Source organism: Phaenicophaeus curvirostris, chromosome 2 (assembly GCF_032191515.1).
Source record: "Phaenicophaeus curvirostris isolate KB17595 chromosome 2, BPBGC_Pcur_1.0, whole genome shotgun sequence".
NCBI lineage: Eukaryota > Metazoa > Chordata > Aves > Cuculiformes > Cuculidae > Phaenicophaeus > Phaenicophaeus curvirostris.
In genome coordinates this window covers 102,399,122-102,415,532 of record NC_091393.1, presented here as the reverse complement: position 1 = coordinate 102,415,532, position 16,411 = coordinate 102,399,122, and the positions used below count along the sequence as shown (strand labels likewise).

Below are 16,411 nucleotides of genomic sequence, written 5' to 3'. Positions count from 1 at the left end.
AAGTTCAGACCTAGCTGGAAACTTTGCAGGTCAGCATCCTTGCTAGTGTGTTCCTTTTAGAGGGTTTAATATCCCACACTTTCTATCTGAGTCTAACTCATGGCTTGCAAATCCTTTTAGTAGTGAGCTGGTGAGTTTGTACATCACCCTGTGCATCACAGGTTTGCTTAGATAGTCTGTTTCTTGAAATATATGTTAAATCCCCTCACTGTAATTTTTCCATTCTCTGCCTCTCCTCCTCCCCCAAAATAGAAGTCCCATACAGGGCTAGCTCTGAACCTGGGAATTTGTCTCATTGTTATAGTCAAGCCTCTTGATAGCACGTTACAGGTGTGCACAATAAGGAGCATATGGAAATAAGGGAGATTGTAATTGTCCAAAGCCTGCTAGGGTGACAGCTGCAATCCCATGGACTACCTCTGATGCCCATGAGCCAGCAGATTAGTGAAAGCCAGAGGAAAGCTTCTCTGCACTTGTAAAGATATTTCAAGCCAGTATTTACACAGTCCTTTAGAAAGTGCCCAACGTGAGTTAAAGGTGTGGGGATGTGAACAAGAAAACGAGGCTTCTGCAAGGCAGCTGAGCAACATATAGAAGTAACAAGCACACCTGGAACTTATAGAAGCACACTGAGGACACTTGGAAAAGGAGGTGGTGATTCTGGGAGGCTCTGCTCCTTCAAGATGTTTGGGTTTCTGTCATGAGCGCCCAGACATACTTGAATTGTATTTTACTGGGAATTGGGCAGCTTGAGTTACAGGTGTGTGACTGGGTTAGGTGCTTCAGTCTTGGGTCATTTCTGCATTCTCCTTAACTGAATAATACCTTCCCTTTCTTCTTTCTTTTCTTTTTTTTTCTCATTGATCAAGCTGCTTTTGAGAAAAGTGATACTTTGCATATCTGGCTAAGTGCTGTTAACAGCCTCTGCCTGCGGTTTGTTAAAATTAAAAAAAAAAAAAAAAGAAAAAAAGAAAAAAAAGAAGTGTGATCTTGCTGGAGAAGTAATTTGCTTCTCTCCAACCAATGATGGCTTGCACTTTATGCAAATTGGTATCTAGGGACAACAAATCCCATTTAATACATATGCATAGTTCATAAAAAAAACGACGTGAGAGAAAGAGAAAAAAGATAAAGCAACGAGTCAGCAAAAGAACAGGTTCCGAGGAAATTTATTGTCCCAAATTGGACATTTGTAACAGATGATGTGAACAAGTGTTAACTTTGTTTTCAGCAGCTCTTCACGTACATTCACTAGACATCACACAGATTATGTTTTAAGGATCTGAACTGTAATAAAAAAAAGTGTCTGTGGGCTTTGGAGTGTTGTGTTCCATATGGTTGGGGAAGTGCGGAGTTATTGCGACAAGCATCTTGTGAAGCTCATTACGCACGGCGGTGTTAGATGCGAATTGCTGCGCATCGCTATAGGGTACGTACATGACATCCCACAGTCAGCAGATAGCAACTGGAAATGAAAGATATGAAGGCACAGAGTACAGCTTCAGGGAACATGTTAGACAAAACATCTGCTGGTATCAGAAAGCTGCATTATCAGATCATTGTGGCCATGAATTTTTTATAAAGACTTTTTTTTTTTTAAAGCTGCAACTTTGAAAGTGACATTTTGCGAGAAAGTTTTTGATTGAAGTGTGATGTCAGGAGAAAGGCCAGTCTAGTTTATTATCTGTGTAAGAGCCAATATTGGCAGCCTGAATCAACTCCTTTCTCCAAGCAGTTGAGTTGGCCATTCATGTACTACAAGTGCTTTTTCCCTTCTGATCTTGATGGCTGATAAATCCTTGACCTAGATTATAGGTTGTAGCTTCAGTGCCAGGCTAACCTCAGCAAGGAGTTTCCAAAGTTTTGTTCCTGCAGGGACACTTAATGACATGACTGGGGGACTAGAGAAGAAAAGTCACCTGAAATGCAGAACCTTTCTGTTCAGCAGATGGAACATGACGTACTTCACATGTGCAAAGCACAGAAAGGAGACCTCAGTATCCTCAGCTAATTGCCCCTCGGGTTTGACCTGCACAGCCACCAGGCATCTTGTCACCAGTGTAACACTGATGATCAGCTGCTCTGCAAGGATGGCCACAATTAAAAAAGCCGTCATATGTTGCTTGCAAAAGCTTCCCAGGCCCATGGGCTGTACTTTGGGAGCACTGCTGTGAGCTAGGGACATCTCAGTGCTTAGAAGGGCCTCATACCTACTTAACATTCCTGACATTCATAAGAGCAGTGAGAAAGCATGAAATGTATGTGCATATTGTAACTATTTACGTTAAAACAGCCAAGCATTTTTCCAGTCTTTCACGTCTCCTGCTCTAGCTATGAATTTTCCTTCATGTCATTTGTGTTAGAGCCTAAGACAACCTCCCCTTCTGCAGCAACAGGTACCAATGAAAAGCCTGTCTCTTGTTGATCTGCAGGTGGTTTCTCTCCCTCTCCAGTCAACTACTTAGCAACTGTCGATCCAAAAATGAGCAAAATAATCTCCCATGCCAATTCACAAATGGTCACCTCAGAGAGAAGACCAAAATTTCCCTTATTTTTTTAACTACTTCCTAGGCCTGCTTCCTGTGTGTATATGTAGGAAAGGGTGGGAGAACAGAGCAACATGTCCAAAAGCATCATGACTTATGAAAGGATTTAGTTGTCAGCAGCAATTTTTTATGTAATGCCATTCATTAACGTAATGGGGGCTGCAGAGAAAGCCAGAAGAGATTTGCACTCCGTCACTGATACTTAGGAAGCCTGAAAGTAAGCGAGGGATTTTTGCTGACCTGACCTGTTGCTGAACAAGGCAATTGTCAGGTGAGGGATATAGCTGCTGAGAGCAGCTGCCGAGAGAAACGATGCTCCCTGAGATGACAGCCCACGTAGGCCATGGCTGTAACATCATTTTCCCAACTGCTGCCTTTGAGTAGCATTTAAAAACAGCAGGCCTGGCATATAGGACATGTAGATCAAGGTTTGGCTGTGTCACTTACCTAGACAGGAGCTACATCAGGAAAGAAATTCATTGTCCTCACCATTGTATAAAAATAACCCTAACGGGTTTTTGTGATTGCTTCCTTGGGAGGAGATTTTAGAAAATACCTAAAGATAAATTTAATGAAAACAGAAGCAGACTAAAGCTGAGTAGTTGGGTTGGTTTTTTTTAAAAAAAAAAAAAACAAACCAAAAAACAGCTGTTTAATTTGAGTTTGGAGATTGGAGTTTTGTTATAAACTGAAATTTTTATTTTAAACTTGCTCATATTTGTGGAAAGAAAAAGTTGAACATGGATCTGCATTTCCCAGGGGATCTCTCCACTGGACAGGATCACAGGCATGTGCAACCAAGCATGAAGCTCCCAAACCCTGTTTTTTTTCTGATTTTGAAGGGGACAAGGAGGCCTTATCTGAACACTGGTCATCAAGGACATAGCTATAATTGTGAAAATGTGATTCGGAGGCTCCTACATTTTTAGTGTTCTTCTTTAAAAGAGTGCAAAGCGTTTTCATCTGAAGCTCGTGTTTCTTTGTTGACTGTACCTCCACACCTCCAGGGAGCCCAAGAAAGAGCCTCTGCTGGCCTTGAGCACTGCTTAGCTGGGAACTTGCCTGGGCAAGCTCCTCTCTTCAGGCCAAAGGCTTTTTCCTCTGAACCAACATCCCAGCATGCTGGTAGGAAACACTTGGAGTTAGGAGGCTGAAAGTACAGCCCCTCAAAATGAAATATCAACCAAATTAACTGTCGTATGCAATGACCCAACACTGAGCAAAAATAAGTCCTGCAGTCAGTCCTGTCTGCAACTGTGTATACAAGGCAAGTGGAAACATTTAAGTACCTCTTTTGGAAATGCAGTCAGATACTACAAGCCAATATATCAACGTATACTAATTGGTCTGTGCTGTTGCAGTAACTATGGTTTTAATTGCAGAGGCTGAAATGTGAACATATAGTCCATCCCCTCCCCGTTTTTTTCACCTTAGCATCTAGTTTGGGTTTACACTATGCTTAGAAAGAATTCCTCGACTGTTCTTCAACTTTTCTTTGTCTATGTGTGCTCTCCCTCATAGCAAAAATATTTCTGAACATGTAAAGTTTCAGTAATAGAATAGATACAACAGAACATTTCTTCATGTCTGGATGTGTGTTTGTATAGATGTGTGTGCATATATAGTATATATATAATTTGTTAATATGTTTAAAAATTCTGCCCCATTTATAGATGGTTGTCGTATGGAAAGCTTGTAACGAGTGTAGGCAGTATGCCTAGTTGGCAGAGAAAGCAGAGGGGGCAAAGAGCTGGCACTGAAATGTAGCAAAAGACCATGGAAGAATATATGGACATACAGCTAACAAGAAGGGAAGGGAAGTGGCTGGAGGGTAAAGAGATATAATGGGTCCCAAATGTGGCAAGCACATATGCTGCCATACAACAAATGCAAAATGCCACTGCTAGTGACAAGCGTATTGCACCTAAGGAAAACAGCTGTGCCAAGTGCCCAAATCCACATTCAGCCTCCTGACCCTGCGTCTCCCTGGTCTGATGTGGATTAAACTGGTCAGGTCTGAGAGCCTATCTGAGTATGTGGTCCACAGAAATAATGGCTCAGTAAATCTCTGAAATAATTCCTGCACAGCTACTTATTTTGCACTTGCAATCTTGCATTTGTGAGATTGTTTTGTTTTATCTGCTCTTATTTATTCTGCTGTGCTTGGTATCACGCAGCCACTTTATCTGTGTAGATCATTGCATGTTTTAGTGCAGTTCTGTATTACAAACCCTCCCACATGACCCTATTATTTGTTAATAATTTTTCTATTTTGAAGAAACAGCCTTTGACACCTAAGCTGGATCCCCTGTTCTTAGGCATAAATATAATAAAGTCCCCTGCGAAGAGCATCCCTCTAACTGGTCCTATTTGCTCTGTATATATTTGAATATATAAAATATTAATAAATGGTTCCAAATGTTTAATCATATCCATTTGACTCTGTGAGACTCTGTGTCTGTAGGCTTTCCATGTTAACCACCTCTGTGATACCTACATGCTGCTGATTCGTCAATCTTGAGGTTTTGAAGCAAAATAACACTAAGGTTTGCAGTTTGATTTGAATTAATCAGATCTGATTAGACAGGAACAGATCAGGCTGTTCCAGAAATCCTTGAATCTAGCTAATACAATTTCTTGTGTTATTCATAAAGAAATAGTTCATATCTTAAGTAAGAGTGCTATTTATTTTTTTGAGAGAGTTAATTCTTGTGGAGGGGAGCATTATGATCATGTTCAGGGTGTAGGAAAGAAAGTGTTTTGTTTTATGAAAATACAGTTATTTTAGAATGGAGTCACCTGGTGGTAGATTTCATAAATGTACATAAAGGGATGCTTCCTAATATTATTAGTTTGTGGTTTTTTTCTTCACATCACACTGGCTGTCCATCTAGAAGCTTTGATAGATGGAGTCAGAAAAACAAAAGACTGTATTTAGTTTAATAAGCCAATTTAAAGAGAAAGGTTGGAATTATGCATGGCAGAGGACAATTATGCAAACTAAATGATTTTTTCAATTAATAATGAGATCTATGAAAGGCAAAGGAGGAAGGATCTTCCTCTCAGAACTTGTGGTTCCCCATACATCTTCATGTGCGTATCAGGGTGTGTGAAGGCTGCTATGCTGAAGGGCAGTACAGAGGGCAGAGGGCAGCTCTGGTGCTGGCTTTTAAGCAAAGCCTTTTAGGGGCTCTGCTGATGGCATCTTTTGGTGAAAAGTCCCCAAATGGAACTCCTAAACAGGTTCACCTCAAATGGTCTCCATCTCACAGGCCTCTAGAAGAAAGCAGCAACCAGCAAGTGGACCTGGGCTACATAAGCATCTGCCAGGCTGTAAATTGTGAGTGTGGCATCAGAGGGATTTTAATCAAGACCCACTCTTTCTCGCTTGCTCTTTCTTTCCTTACTTTACAGTTTGCAGCCTGGAAAACAGACACATGGAGAGACACAAACCTACCTGTAGAGCCATTGGTACAGTCTTTTTCATGCAGACTTTATCCTTCTATTAAATCCCTGACTGTTGTATGCTGGAGCAACAAGCCATATGTTAGAGATGTTAAAGAGCAAATACGTTGCAGACTGTACCAGCACGCAGAGTCAGAGGGGAAGCAAGTAATAATGTTGGGAGAAGGGGAAAGAAGTGATTATCTGGTAGTGATTGTTCGGGAGGGCAATAGTGGGAGGTGCTGTAAGTGACAGAGATTCACTATGGGATGCAAATCACTTAAGGCAAAGCCATTAGGATCAATTTAAAATACCAAAGAGGGAGAGTAAAGTGACAATGGTTTATTTTAATTGAAATCACAAATATTATTCTGCAAGATATGATTTAAAAGACCAGGCAGAATTACTTCATCTGGATAGAGAAAAAAATTTTCCTTTTTTATTTTAAAAAATGCCCATTTTTGCAAAGATCAAAATGGAGTATAATGTGGTTTTTTTAGAAATTCTGAAATCCTGTTTCTATATATTTTTCTATTTTTATGTTCTCTTTTCTTTTGATGGTCATATTAAAAATGGAATTAACTACATTACTACTGCTTTTAGTATGATTTTAATAGAGCCTAGGGCTGAAGCATGGAATCAGCACGTGTCCCATTAAAATTAAAATACACATATAGAGAAAATAAATAGCATGTACAGATTAACGCAGTTATCTACACGTTAGTTTTATTTATTGAGCTAAGTAGCCTCTGTGCAGACATGGGGGGTTGTTTTAGACACTTTTTCAAAGCTGAAGTCCATATGATGGGATTGTTACTGGTTTTGGCAGCAGAAATGCAAACTTGGTAAGAGAGCCTGGCATGGAAAACCACCGAGTTCTGAAATATTCCATTTGCTCCTAAGTCTTTGATTTCTACTTACAGAATCTGACATATGTTGGGCATTGACCTTGCTCTTTTAAATAAGCTTATTTTAGACCTTTGCAGAATGCTGTCTGTTTGGCCTCGATGTAAGCTGTTAGGGAAATGTAATACAAACACAGAAGTTGTATGTTTTGAATGCCAGAGACGTTAAGCTGAAGAGCAGTTGGTAAGATCTGCATTTCTGACTGCTTTCTGTGCTCTTAACAAGGAATACCCTTAAAGAAAGGAAAATTATTTATCCTGCATTTTATGAGGATTTTTATTTATTAGCAGGAACTTCAGGACCACACTTCTTTTTCAGTCTGAAGTATTCTAATTGGGCTGTCAGATGTTTAGTGGAGTCAAAGCAAACATTTTGAAAAGTAGGTAACTCTTTGGGATATCCCAGCTAAGGAAATTTCAGACAGAGCAAGTGTCTTGTTATATTGTAGAATCAGCCCCTGTACCTGAATACACGTACTCAAATATGGGAGTAACTTCTCCAAAGCTTGGTCTATTCCTTATGGAACAAGACACTTCACGGAGTATATTTCAAGAAGAGCTGCAACCTTCAGTGTGGAGATTTGCTTTCCATTTGTCATAGGGGAGCAGCTTGTATGAAAGTTCACTGTGAAAGTGCTGCAATCTTGCAAATGCCAGCATGTATCACTATGCAATAAAACAAATCACTGTGTCCCAACATGGCAAATTAGAGTAAAGGAATGAAAGTTCTTTTACAAGGTGGGTAGAAAAATGTCCCTCATTAAGCCTGTGTCTACTGAAGTCAATAGAAAACTCCTATCAACTCCAGTAACAGCAAAAGCAGAAAAAAACTTGGAAGCACATTTGAGATGTGTTTGGTGTTTTTCTGTTGCTGGTAGACAAACTCCTGCACCCTGGAAATTCAATCAGCTGAAGGACATGTCCCTGGAAAGGGTTGCTGAGTTTAGCCATATCTGAGTAAGTGGTAATAAAATTCTACACATAGTAAAACACACATAAAATTGCCAAAATAAATGTAAAATTGAATTCATAGTTGTATGAAGCTCTTTGGGACAAAATCTGGCTCCATATGCAGCAAGAAGAAGCATCTAAGCTCTGCCAGAACATTAATAATCATCTTCTGAGGCCCATGGATGGCTCCATGCACTGGCTTCCTCTCAAAGAGTTTGGCTCAGTTGGCTTTACAAACACACAGGAAGGGCATGAAGACCTGTCTTTGTTGACACTGGGTTAAAAGGCTGTGAGCATTTGATGTGGAACATTTCCTTGGCTGAAGGAGTTAGGGGTAGATTTTTTTACTTTGCCTGATTCAGTGGCAGCACTGGGAAGCCCTCCTGTTACTATTAATATCTCATCTCCAGTATGTATACGGGATTCATACGCTGACCCATAAAGCTGGGTTTTTTGGGAAATATATAAGCATCATGCCATATTTGCCAGTGATGTTTGCTGGTTTGTGTAGGACCAATTGGACCCATGCCATCAGCCAGCGGGAAGGATGGCAGAGCTGCTGCCATCTCCTGTAAAGGGGGCCTGCCTGAAATTCCCTTAACCGTCACTCACAAGCTTGTTTTTTTCAGGGCAATGGCTTTTATTTGCTGTAAATTCTTCATACAGAAAAGCTTCATACAAAAACTAAATAATGTAACATATGCTGAGTTCTGGGCAGATAAAGATTGAAAGGACTGTGGTGTTTGTGCAAGTGGAATGATAGTGACAAGCACCACATGAATTCCCTGAAGATGGCGTCAGGGGACTCGATCCCCCATAAAATGATGAAAGACTCAGATGTAATGGTGTTTTGTGAAACAATTTAAGCATAAATGCCACATTCTTTCCCATTAACAACTGACTTCCATTGTACTAGGATTTTTTATTTTTAATATGTATTTTGAGCACACTGAGAACAAAAATTTCCATTGTGGTAGTGCTGTGGGAAGATTTAAAAGTTGTAGTGAACTAAGAATTGAAATGCAAATCACGATTACATACAACCTCCTGCTGAGGCCCAAAGTTTTATAGATCAGGTTCTGCAGCCCTGATGAGGAATCAGTGATCTGCCTTTCCTGGGATTCACAAATTAGTTGTGGTCTATGGTATCATTTCCTACGATATAATTGTAACTTACCAGATGAAAGTTTGTCACTGAAGACGGTCCCCTGATCTTCCATTATTTTTCCAGCTGCAGTGCCACTGAGGATCCTTTCACAGACAATGCAAATGCACACATCACATCTTCCCACTCTGCAACATGCTCTTGCTGAATATAAACATAATGTATATATTGATCCTCTCCCTCTTGCTTTTTTTCTCCCCCAGTGTGCAGGTGGTAAAACACTGGCTGCCATGAACTTCATGTTAAAAAGAAAAGAAAGAAGAAAAAGCCATTGTCTGGAGACTGCTAAATAGCAAACTGCAAGCTTGTAACGTGGCTGCTGAAATCTCTACAAGGATAATAAGGCATACACACATTTGTGGATAATTCTGTTTGCTAATTGCTCATGAAATTTCAGGTAAGGAGCATCCCATTCAATTTGTTATAATAGGTAATGGCCTGAGTTCTGCTTTCCAGGGTGGGTTTTTTATTATTATTTTTATTGCTGTCATTATGAATACATGGCTCTTCATGTTTGGAAGAACACTTCACAAAAAGGCTGGGGCACTGGCAGCATGGAAAGTTTCTGGCCACGTACACGGCAGGTGGTAACAGCAGATCTCCCCCTGCCACGCTGTACCCTAGGGCAGAATGTGTTCCTGACTGTAAGAAGACAGGTCCCTCTGAACGCCTTCACCTCTCTGAAACAGTATGTCATTAGGAAAGGCTGTGTTGAGGCAGGCATTTTGGGTTACCAAGCCCTGCTTTTTGGGGCTGGGCTTTCTCTGTGTTGGTGGAAACATTTTTCACAGAAAGGGTCATTGGGCACTGGAACAGGCTGCCCAGGGAGGTGGTTGAGTCACCTTCCCTGGAGGTGTTTAAGGCATGGGTGGATGAGGTGCTAAGGGGCATGGTTTAGTGTTTGATAGGAATGATTGGATTCGATGAGCCGGTGGGTCTCTTCCAACCTGGTTATTCTATGATTCTATGATTTGCCCTCCCAATGTGCAGTGCATGCTCACCATCCCTGAAGTGCAGCATCCATGACCAACTCAGAGCAGGTAACTGATTACTGGACATAGAAGAGTTAGAGGAGTAGGATCCTGCTCTCTTTTTTGTAGAAATGGGGTAGAAACCCATTTTTTATAGGGCCCTGAATCTATCTGGATGATAGCAACACCCAATCCTTAACAGTTTTGAAGTAGTATCTTAAACATAAAGAGGCAGCATTGCTTCTTGGTGCCCTGAATGACAGAAGCTTTCCAGGAACCTTCTAGTAATCCCTTTCCCTTCCAGCTGTTTAGAGATTCTTGACTATGCAGAAATATGCTGAGTATTATTATCAACAGTGATCATAAGCTCTGAGCTGAATCCTGTGATCTTCATCTGCTTGCCATCCTCCAGTTTTAACTAGTTCTACTATTTATTACTAATCAGCCACCAGCTAATACTAATAGGTACCACTGTTGCAGCATTTAAGAGTTACATATACATTAATGAGAATTAGCATTTGTTGACAGCCATGGTGGGAGTTGCCTGTCTGTAGCATTTCAGGGGTCCTCGTTGCTGTAATGTTTGATTGCCTCCTTCGGTAATTATAATTGACACTGAGCAAGGTTTTCATAGGTCTCCTTTGGCTCTACAAGGCTGAAAGACATATTGAGCTCTGTCTGTAGTGGAGAGAGGAGGCCAATAATAATATATTGCCCAATAACAGTCAATTCTTCTATCCCTCCTCCTCACATGGGAGTCACATAAAACAAAGGGATGGAGTTGGGGGTCTCTGTTGCCGCATGGGTAGGTGACTGCAGGATTTTGCCAGGACTGCAGTTGAAGACTGCCCTTGCTCAGAACAGACTCTCGATTCACCCTTCTAGCAGAGCACTTGTGAGGCCGCTCAAAACATCACACTTCTGTTTCGTTGTCCTACATGAAAAGCTCTTTCACTACTTTTTTAATGTGTGGAGAACAATTGAGTCTTTTTAACTTGAAGTCAATTGCCTTCTTCGTTTGGGAATATGAAAGTAGTTAAAATGCTACAGAAATTCAGCACACTAGCAGTAAATAACTCTAGTGGGCCTTTCAGTGCCTATTTAAAAAAGGGTGCATAATCAGAATTAAAGCAGTGGGTTTAAAAAGCAGGGAGAAATACAGGCTCCTTGTAACTCTTAAAGGGAACATAAGTGCATGGCCAGTGCTTCTTTAGGAGTATCAATTGCCTGATTGGAAAAAGAGATATGGGGTAATGCCCTGGTCTCCCCGGTCAGTCTCCCAGATCCACTCTATAGAGAAAGGCATGTGTTATACATGCAGCCTGCGGGCTCTGGCTCAGCTTTGCACTGAAAAGTGAGCTTTTTCCATTTGCTACCGTGGAAAGGAAGCTGCTCTCACCCTTACCCTGAAGAAGATGAGCTATAGGAACATACAAGGGGCTTTTTTTATAGTTAGGGGGCCAGAAGGGGAAGCAGTGGTCATAAGCAGAGATTGGAAGTTTGCTTGTTAAGTAAATCTTAGGCTGTAGCTGGTTTTAATTTATTTTTTGTTTTATGTGCAGGGGACTGGGCCTTGCAGGCCTGGCTAATATCAAAGCCTGGGGTTTTGTAGATTTTTAATCAAGGTCCACTTTGGGGGGTTCTGCTTTTGATGGTTGTGGATATATAGGGGGGTTTGTTATGTTTTTGGTTTTTTTCTTGCTGCAGTGTCTGGATTTCTTTACTTAAATTTTTCCATTCTTCAGACTTGAGCCAAGTGAGTGATTTCAAATTACCCAGCACTTTCCAGAGAGGGCTTTTTTGCTGTTTGTTTTTTTTTTTTTTTGGGGATTTTATTTTTTTTAAGTGAACTCACAGTCCGGTTTCTCTGAAAATCACAGATGGCATCTGCAATCCTACCCCATTGCCTCTCACTAATTTGGCATTCTTAGCACTGTCTAAATAGTTTATTGTTCATCAAATCTGTATGAAAGGAATTTTATATAATTGTTTGTTTGTTTGTTTTGTCCCTCTGCTGGCAGGAAAAGTAAATCCCAAAGTATTTCAGCAGGTGCTATTAATATGCAAATAATGGAGAGTACACTAGGTCTGATAGACCTCCCAACTACATGGGAGGTGTCGCTGTTGGAGCAAATTAGCTTTCCATAATTTGCATGCTTTTCACAGCCTCCTGGGATTATGTTTTAGATCAGAGACAATAAAAGCATATGCTGTTAGTTTAAAATGTAACTAATTTTAGACTTTGAAACCATTGTAACCTAACTTCTTAGTGGTGTTAAGCTGTTATTTGCAAAGAAACTTTTTTTTATACAGATTCTAATTTTTATGGCCTTTCTCTTCCCTCACTAACTGCTCAATCTGTTTTTTCAGGTTGAAAGTGAAGAAGGGAATCTTCTATGTGGCTGCATCTTGAAAAACAGGTATTTATCACAAAAACAAGTTCAGATTGTCCTAGCTCAGTTTTGAGTCTGCGTACAAGTCCTGAGGGGATCTAGATTGGGTTTTTAAGGTCAAATTTCTTCTCTCCTCTCTGACACCTCCATGAGATGTAAAATCCAGCCAAAAGGAACACTGTGGCCCCTGCTGATGAGTAACACAGAGAGGATGCTGCTTGTAGCATCGCAAAATCTCCTTTGCTAACCCACCAAAGCAAAGGAACACTGAATTGATGTGGCAGAGATGCCCAGTACTCTTGCCAAACTTGCACCTAAAGTCTACTGGAAAAGTCTGTTTAAAATACATGGGAAAAAAAGCAAGGATTTCAGTGCAGGTTCAACCTGTAGAGTCAAATATTATTGAATTGTACTGGCACATTATCAATGGCACTTTCCAAATTGATATTGACAGCAAAAATCATACTGTTGACATCTGTGGTTTGTGACAACTTGAAAGATAGGGCATCAGCTGTTGTGCCTGAGAATTTGTGTCTCTATTTCACGCGCTACAGTGATGACTTTCTACCTGAACATGCTGCAGTACTCGAAAGGACTGGCCAGGTAGTGTGCTTATGGGGCAGCCACTTGAAATCCCCCCTTTTGCTCCTCTGTCCTTGAGTATTCATTGAGCTGATGCGAAATGGTTTAGCTGATTCAGATAGGCTTCAGCAGCAGGCTGTAATGGTGTCGGCTGAGGGAGTCTGTGAATGTTAGAGAGGCAGTCATTTTATTTTGTCTTTCTGCCAGTTGTCGTCTTGCCCAGAGTATGTGATTTGTGAGTTTCCTTTGGCACGCTTGCTCCATTGCTCATATATCTGTGCAGAGTTTCCAGGTCAGGTGGTCTACGGGGTTGTGGCCATCTTTTATTTCAAGAGGGATAGAGTTCAGGGGTATGATCAGATGTGTGGAGGAGATGGCAGCCAGGTGGAGATCAAGTTAGCATTATCAAATTTATTTCTAGCATGGGAAAGGTGAGTGTTAGTGAGAGAGAATAAGGCTGAAAGATGTCCTTTGAGACAAGGCCAGGAAAAATCTCTTGGGATGCAACTTTGGCTAAACAGCAATGTGCGGTAAGACCCTTCAGAATTTTTGAGGCCACAACTTTGCCATCAATGTTTTTATAAGTTGATTTCATGCACGCGATATAAGGAAATACTTCATTTTGCAATAAAAAAAATAAAAGAAAGGGTTCGACTGATGCTTGACTTAATTGTATTGTGAATTGTGATCTTAAAGAACTGTGTTCAGACATGACCAAGGCACTGAACTCTGTGAAATGGAAATCCCTACCCAGCATGAATCCATTTGAGTTAGTGGAATTGCAGACAATTGTCATGAAGACAGAGAATTAAACTATCGAGTTTGTTCCCACTCCCAGAGGTGGCTATAGTACTAAACGGTCCGTGACACAAATTATTTTCATTGTCAAGAATAGGGTCTAGTGATGAAATGAGTGCTCTTTAAATGCCACTCCTACCACACCAAGCTGGATTGGCTCTGGTATGTGATACTGTTGTGTCCACATGCTGTCCCTAGCGCCCCGTAGGTCTTTCCACTAAGGCAATTGAGCCTAGTGTCTTTACTGCACAAAAGTGGAGAAGGTTTAACTTTTAAAATAACCATTTCTGTAGCTGTAAGTAAACCAATGTGAAGAAAGAAAAAAATGTGCTGGAGATGACTTGTAATAATCTCATTGAAAATGCTGAATGTTTTTTTTCTTCTCTCATCTCACCCTAAATGTTTTCTAGCATTAATACCAGTGACCTCTCACTTCTGCTGCTTTTCTTTAATGGGACATGCCTTGCCTATTATAAATCTATGCACTGGAGTTAGAAAGGGTTGTTTTATTTAAAAAGGAAAAAGAAAAATAAAAAAGGGGGTCTGATTACTCAGGTGTCGATAAAAAAAAAAAAAAGAGATGTTGTGCCAGATGGCTGCATTTGTGATGCAGAGATGCAGAGTGTAGTCAGAAGGAAAGTGGAAGGAGACAAGGCAACTGTACATCAGAAGTGTGAAAACATGATCAAAATACCTTCAGCCTTGTTTCACCAACACTGGATTAGGAGGCAACTGTGGTGAGATGCAAGCAAAGAAAAGCATGAGGGGATACTGTTTGGAAAACAAAGATGTCTTTTAATAATGAACTGCTTGACTCCCTCCAGTAAAAACTTGGAAGTTTACAAAAATCAAGAGACTTTGTTATTAAATGACTATGAACCAGTAAGCCTCAGAGCTCTGTATCTAGTGTCACTGCAAAATGCGATGTGCAATAGAGTAAAATATTGATAGCAGTCTGTGTCACGGGCTTAGTTAGCATTATAGCAAGGATATGCTGCTGCCAATCATCTGTAAGTAACCACTCTCTCCAGTGACACAGACAGTCAACAGCTTCGTGCCCTGGCTGCAGATGTCCAGGAAGAGTTTTCTAGTAATGTGTGGGAGAGGCTTTACATCTTACTTCAGGCACATTCATATAGTTCGCTTATTGCTTTGCCCATGGCCGCGCAAGTGATATCAAGGAGGTCATCCTGGTGGTCTGGATTAGTGGCTGCTCTCAGAGTTAAAAGGGGTGGACTTGTCATAACAGCACCGCCTATTTTGTGCCTCAGAGTCTTTGGATGCATTGCTTATCTCAAGCTTTAGCCAACTTTTGATGCCAGAGCAAAGTGCTTGATGAGCCTGTAAAAGCTGAGAACTTGGCAGGCCCATGGGCGGGTGCTTCTTTACCCTTTTAAATACTGAAATGAATCTTGGGTACTTTCAGTTTTTCTTCCATGCTGCAGGTTTTGGCTGTCACATGGGGAAAAGTTTTGAATAATTTGTTTGATCTGAGATCAGAAATCCAAATTTTTTTTTTTCCCCATGCTTAAGCTGGCTGTACTCAAAGCAATTCATGGCTCCACACTCTGTCCTCCTCTGCAGTCTTTCAGGAGAAAAGGAGAACATGGCAAAGAAAAGGTCAATCTGACAGCTTGACCTCTGCTTCCCTCAGTTATATATTTGTTTACAAACTTTGTGGTGCTTAGGTTTCATCACAAGAATCTGAAATCTTAGTTTTCTTAGATTGTAGTTTGATTAGAACATCACAAGAAAAATCTGCATTGATTTTCAGCAAAACCATTCCCAAACACACAGTTTTCCCACCCCCAAAACCCAAATAACTTCACCTTTTGCAGGGACTTTCTAGCAGTGAACCTCATCCAAATGTATTGAAGGTAAGGTACGTTAATAAATTGGTTTAGAGAATGTGGCAGGAACATGCATCTTCCTCTGATTCTTGTTCTGTTACTACTAAAGCTTGAATGTGAAATTTTCGGTCTTTTAGTTTTATAAAATTTGAATTTCTTTACTAACTTTGGATCAAAAGTTTATTCTCCATGCCAGGAAGATGGTTTTTTATTACAAACTGTATTGTCTTATTTGGCGAATATGTTCACAATTGAGAAAGAATTGCCTTTATTAACAAATCAAAAGCTTATGCTGTCAAAACTGAAATCGTTCTACCTTTTTATGTGCAAATTAAAGCTTCTGTCAAACCTTCAGCCATGGTGCATTTAATTTGTGGAAATATAAAAATATCTGGCTTAATGTTAAAATATTCTACAGAAAGAAGAAAATATTTTTCAGTCATGCATTGCAGTCAAGATTCTCACAAAATCAGATTTGAAAGAACTGAAGTGGTGTTTTAACAGAATTTATTTTTCCCTACTTTCACCATCACCGAAGCTCAGTTCGGTACTGAAAAGTGTGTATAAGTTATACAGGTGTTTGAATATCTTGTTGGATCACAGCCTTTGGAAATGAACCAAGCTAAATGCAAGTGTGTACAAGGCAAAGGAGTTCTATCCCCTGTATTTTTCTTTATAAAAGGATCATGAGATCTTTTTTATTTTTTTTTCATTTAGTGGCAAAGGTACTGAGAAACTTTTGACTCTAGGTTGTAAAGTTCAGGTAAAATATAAAAGGCAACTGTTGGTTTCATGGTGAAAACTTG

The 16,411-nt window shown here is 40.3% G+C and overlaps 1 long non-coding RNA gene across 7 annotated transcripts in view; it reads left to right on the top strand.

Moving 5' to 3' along the window:
• Nucleotides 1-11,734, top strand: part of LOC138717524 (uncharacterized) — a 496,265-nt gene extending 484,531 nt beyond the window's left edge. For all 7 annotated transcript variants that reach the window (XR_011336889.1, XR_011336887.1, XR_011336886.1 and 4 more), the window contains 2 exons: nt 9,215-9,408; nt 11,690-11,734. This is a non-coding gene — a long non-coding RNA (uncharacterized lncRNA). The remainder of the gene's footprint in view (nt 1-9,214; nt 9,409-11,689) is intronic.
• The last annotated feature ends 4,677 nt before the right edge of the window (nt 11,735-16,411 follow it).